This window comes from Mustela nivalis (assembly GCF_964662115.1).
Source record: "Mustela nivalis genome assembly, chromosome: 17".
Taxonomy (NCBI): Eukaryota; Metazoa; Chordata; class Mammalia; order Carnivora; family Mustelidae; genus Mustela; species Mustela nivalis.
In genome coordinates, this window is record NC_139036.1 from 61,335,776 (window position 1) to 61,341,923 (window position 6,148).

The window sequence follows — 6,148 nt, forward strand, 5'->3', positions numbered from 1 at the left end:
CACTGCTCTTAAAGGGCCACACCACCGTTTAATTCAAAGCAGAGCCTGGGAACAGCTGTCCAGCGGCTGCAGGGAGGGAGGTCGTAGGCCGGAAGGAGCAGGGGAGGCGGCGGTCCCTGTCCTCCCCAGACCCCGCTGCGCTTGCTCCGTAGGGCTGGCTGAAGGCTGGCATGGGAGGGTGCTGGGAGACCCCCTCAGCAGCCCCCTTGGCTGCCGCCCCACATCTCAGAGAAGGGTGCAGTTGGTGGGGGGGGTATTGCTGGTTATTTGCAGCTTCCTGGGCCACAGTGGAGAAACACCACTTGTTTCATGAGCTCAGCACTGTGATCTGATCGAGCCCGTGTATGCGTGTGTGAGCGAAGGCTCTTCTCTGCCTGGGGGCCGCCAACCCCAGCTCCCGGCCCTGGACCCTGTGCCTGGGCTGTCCCCTAGGGCAGGAGGGGACCCCCAGGGCATGATGTCAGGAGGAGGGAAAACAAGCCAGTGCACCAGCACCAGCCCACAGGGTGGCGTGTGCACCGAGGGAGGGTGCCTGGGTTTCATTCTTTGGCAATGAGCAGTCACTGTCTAACGATAATACAGGTAACTTCCAGAAAGTTCTATGTTGGGAAGTTGATTTGGCTGGTTAGGTTAAAAGTGCCATGTTATTATAATCCTATTGTATATGCGTGTGAATGCACATATATATGTACGTATATTTGAAACACATTTTGTATGGTATGGGGGGCCATGCTTCCCCTGGCCACTTCCTCCTTGACCTTTGATTCCCAGGCCAGCCAGGAGATTTTTACTTATAACATACTACCTGAGGTCCTAAGAGAACCATAGTTCAGGACAGCATGTTTTTGGAAAACACAACCTTAGCCCCATTTACGAAGCCCAGGAAGATAACCTCCACTGACCTCCTCCTTCCTTGGCATTTGGGTTGGGCAGGGCTGGCTGGAGGAGATTCTGTGCAGCCTGGAACAGGGACCCCACCCTGGTCTCCTAGCCCGGCTCAGGGTCGTGGGGGCCGGCCATGGGGCCCTCCCTGCCTATGATCGAGCCGCTGTCTCCTGAGTGCTGCTGCTTCTTGGACTGGTGGAGACCCAAGAGCGAGGCAGCCAGGACTTCATGCCCCGGCCACAGCCCAGGCTGCCCACAGGCCGCAACATCCCATGTAGCATCCAGCTGGGACACTGGGCACTCTGGCTGCAGGGCAGGGAGGCAAAGGTCCCGGAGCAGGGTACCTCCTGCGCCATCCACTGGGTGAGGGGGAAGGAGAGAGAGAAGTCACGTCCATGTCCCTGGTTCTGACACATGCACCTGCTTGTTTCTGCAAAAAGAAACACAGGAAGGCTACCCTGGAACCGAGAGAAGACGGATTTCTGTGGGGCGAGCAGGAGTGGACCGAGACGCAGCGGTCCTTTCTGGCCCTCCTGTTTCATCCTTGCAACATGGGAATCAAATATGTATGTGCGTGACCGAACAGGACGGTCAATCAAAAGGGATGAAAGAAAGACCGAGATTCAGAAATAAAGGAACCTATGTATCAGATGAATACAACTACACAGAAAAATAAAATTAATTCAAATAAAACTTGTATACCTGTATTCTTTGTTTGTTTAAAGACTTTATTTGTCAGAAAGAAAGCAAGAGAGACAGAGAAGGCACAAGCAAGGGGAGCATCAGGCAGAGGCAGAGGGAGAAGCAGATTTCCCACTGAGCAGAGAGCCCGATGTGGGACTCGATCCTGGGGCCCTGGGATCATGAGCTGAGCCAAAGGCAGATGCTTAATGACTGAGCCACCCAGATGCCCCTATATTTCATTTCATTTCATTTCTTTTCTTTTCTTTTCTTTTCTTTCTTTCTTTCTTTCTTTTTTTAAGATTTATTTATTTGAGAGAGAGAGAGAGAGGGAGAGACTGTAAGTGGGAGACGGCAGAGGGAGAAAGTCTTTGAGCAGACCCCACAGAGGGCAGAGCCTCACGTGGGGCTCCGTCCCATGACCCAGAGATCATGACCTGAGCTGAAATCAAGAATCAGATACTTAAGCAGCTGAGCCACCTAAGCACCCCACAATCATCTCGATTTCTTCAGTGGTTTATATTCTGGGGACAAACACAGCTACAAAGAGATCGTGAAATTTCCTTAGTAAGTCTGTAGTTAATAGATCACTGTAGTAATTCCAAAGCTATTTGGAGGGATTTTGGAACAGAGAATGTGAGGAAATATACTGATATGACTGAAAACGAGCGTTCTCACTATGGAGAAAGGGATATATTTGCTAGAATCATATAGATTTGCTTTTTTTTTTTTTTTCTGGTAGAACAAAAATGGTGGACTATTGGCAATTTCATATGCTTCAACCACATGAGGGGAGGGAAGGAAGCCTGAGGTATGATTTGGAAGGCGAGACATTTGATGCCCTCAGGATCCCAGCTCAGTCCCTGGTGGGGTCGCGGAGCGCAGAGGCGCCCCACAGCACTGAGCACACCCCACTCTAGGCTTTGATTTCTACATCCCATTCCTCCTGTGGGAGGCTGGGGCTTCCTTGTGAAATGGCACATTCAAGGTTGGACAGGGAGCATCCTGGCTGAGCCTGCCACGTCGTCGCGACAGACGTGAAGAAGTGCTCAGAGAGGGCTGGAAACACGTCGAGAGGCTGCAGGAAAGAAGTCGACGACAGAGGTGCCCTGGGCGTGCTCAGAGGACGACGTCAATGCTGGAGTCCCACGGTGTGTAGAAGTTCATGGCTGTGGGACAGGACGGCTCCGGTCTTAGGAAACACAAAAGTCCTGAGTGAGGAAGGTGCCGAGTGTCTCCAATTTACTCTCAAATGGTTCAGAGAAAAAGTCTGTGAGTATAATCACGGAGACGAGGAGAAGCGGACCAAGCAAGGGGGAAGTATGCTGCAACTGGCGAGTCCAAGAGACTCCCAGGAGCTCCTTGTACTGCTCTTGCAACTTTCTTCTAAGTTTGAAATGATATAAAAATAAAAATCCCCCCTCCGAAGAGAAGGGAGCATAGCAGCCAGCTTGAAGAGGGTCTCGCTGCTCAAATTTAGATCCGTTTGAGCATCAAAAAGAATCTATGAATTCATCTTAACATTTAAGAATTTTTTCTTAAAAGAGGGAAAGCATTTCTCAACCCAAACAATGCCTACTACATGTAAAGGAAGTGATAAAATTAGGAAGTCAGGACTTTGTGATCATAAATGTAATGTAGGAGCCAGACACCAGCCATCAAGGGAGGCTAAAGCCACCGGGGGAATGACTCTTGGAAGCGCGCAGTCACAGTTTCCGGGAGTCGTCCCACACATGGCTTATTGACTCTGTGAAGAACCTCGACTGTGGGGCACTGTGGCACACCCCACCTTGACCGTGTGTCCAGAATCTGCTCCCCACTAACAGGACAAGCCGGTGTCCCGACGGGCTCTCCCCTGTCCTGCCTCACTGCTCGGAATGCTCAGCCCTGGAAGGAGGATCTAGTTGGCAGCAAACGGGGCTGCCGTCTCCCAGAATGCGAGTGTCATGGAAAAGTGAAACAAGATGAACAGAAGATGGAGGGTCTGTTGTGGATTAAAAGAGCAAAACAGATGTGACGACCAAAGGCAATGCCACAGCCAGCCATGAAGGGCCGTTCTGGGGCAAGGTCAAGTCCAAAGGAAAGTGTGTATCAGGTGATACCGTCGCACCCATGACCGTGTAGGTCATGTAGTCCACCTTGGGACCGGCTACAGGCAGTGGAGAAGGTCCTGGTTCTCAGGAGGCGCTGCTGGGTTACTCGGGTCATTCCGCTGGCTGACCTTCAGACAAATATGTGTGCAGATATCCGTGCGGAGCATAGGCAAATTGACGAGTCCTTAGCAGTGCTCATCTACGAGAAGGTGTACAGAAGTGCTAGAAAGTGGTGGTTTACTGTATCAAAGGTTCGGCTTTCTGTAAGTTTTACTTTTGTATGTTTGCCTGGTTGTTTTTAGACTGTGTTCTCAGAGAGAGCGCACAAGCAGCGGGAGCAGCATGCGGAGGGAGAAGCAGGCTCCCCGCTAGATGCCATGTTTTAACTGAAAATTGTACTGAGATGCTGACAGAATCACGTGGAATCATAAGGAAGAACACGGAGCCTACCCCTTGCTCACTTTGCCGGCTCTTCTGCGATCGTAACATTTGACAGAACTAAGGACAGTGTCACCACCTGGACAGTGAGGGGGACATGGCGCAGCCCCTTCGTGTTCCCTGAGGGTCCCAGGTGTCACCCTCCCACAGCCACACTGGCCTCACTCCCTCCCCCAAACCATCACCCCGAACACCTGACAACCCTTCTAGCATTTCTAAAATGCTGCCATTTTGGGGCACCTGGGTGGCTCAGTGGGTTAAAGCCTCTGCCTTCAGCTCGTGTCATGGTCCCAGGGTCCTGGGATCGAGCCCCTCATCGGGCTCTCTGCTCCACAAGGGAGTCTGCTTCCTCCTCTCTCTCTCTCTCTCTGCCTACTTGTGATCTCTGTCTGTCAAATAAATAAAAATAAAATCTTTAAAAAAAAATAAAATGCTGCCATTTCCATCAGGCTGTACCGCTGTGCCCTTGGATGCGCCTGTAGCCCTTGGGGAACGGCTTTTTATGCCTCTGTCCCCTTCCCCGGGAAGCCACCCAGGGCGCTGTGCCTGTAGCTTGTTTTGGATAGCTGAGCCATGTTCTGTGGGGTGACCATGCCACAGGGTGTCCAAGCACACACCTGTTGAAGGACATCGGGTCATTCCAGGTGCGGGCTGTCACAAATGAAGCCACTGGGACCAGGAATGGCACAGCCCTGCCCTTCTCCAAAATAGCAGCTTGGGCAAGAAGAACACAAGCTGCGCAGAGACGCCAAACGAAACACTTGGGGAAGGACCCCTCTTCGTGGCCTGGCCAATCTCCTAAAGATGACCTTTGACCCCATGGTCTCTTCTTCTGGGACAGTGTCCTGCGATCCGGGTAGCTCAAGGCCGCATCTGGAACGCGTAGGAAGAGACTGGAGCGCAAAACGATCTTGCTGAGTCGCACAGAGGAGCCGAGGCAGGCCTCTCGGGGGAGCCAATGCTCCCAGTGTGTGTTTGGCCCCTAGCGCGTGGTCACCAGAGGTGGGTGAGGGGCCTTCCCACGGTGGCGGAGAGCTGGCACGTCCAGGACCTGAATGTTTGGCTGTGGCGCGAAATCAATCCCCGGCCAAAGGAGGCCACCTCCAGGTGTTTCTTGCCTTCGGAGGCTTGTCAGGCTGTGCAGTCAGTGCCCCAGGGCTCCAAGCCAGGACACAGTGGCCTGAGTCCTCCGGTGCCCCACTGTGTTCGGGTCCAGCCATAACAGGCCGCTAAGGGGAGGGGGCTCTGGCCTGACTCTCCCATCTCCCACTGCCAGGGCCCCAGCGTGGATCCCACAGAGTTTGGGGCACCCTGCCTCTGCCAGGTGAGGGTCAGCAGCGGGAGGGGAAGGCCCAGTTGGGGGGCCACGTGCTCGTAGTACTAGCAACGGTCAAACACTCGCCCCCTGCCAGGCGGACCGGCGCGGGGAAGGGCCGCGCAGATGGAAAGAGCAGTAAACAAGTGAAAGGCCTGTCCTGTGGGGCAGAGGCTCCGGCGGAACCCCGGCCTGGCGACATGCCAAAGAGGCTGGGCTGGGGACGACTTGGGGTGTAGGGCCCTGTCTCTCACAGAACGCCTGCAGGGGCCTGATAGCCAGAAGGGTGGGGTGGGAGAGCTTGACCCCACAGAGACCACAAAGGCCCCAAGAGGGTGTGCTCTAAGCCCCGGTGTGTCCGGCCCCACACAGACGGTGAGCGCCATGAGAGCAGGCAGCAGTGGACAAGGAGATAGCAAGGAAGGGGCAGGGCAGCCGCCCTTGTCTCTGGGCCAGTGAAGACCTGGCTGTGGCTGGTATTGGGGCTTGACCAGATGCCTCCCAGGTGCCTCCCGCGGGACATCTCCAGTGTCCTCTGAGGCTCTGAGGCCTCAGGGGAGGGGCTCACTGATGGTGAGAGGGCTCCCTGGGACACTCAGGTCCCACTAAGCATTGCACTGCTGCCTGGATCCTGGACTCTGAGGCCAGACTATGAGGAGGGTCCCTGGAGCTTCCTCAGTTTCCCTACATATGCATGCAGAGGTCTGTGTTGGGCCGCATGTGGGTGCCCAAGAGG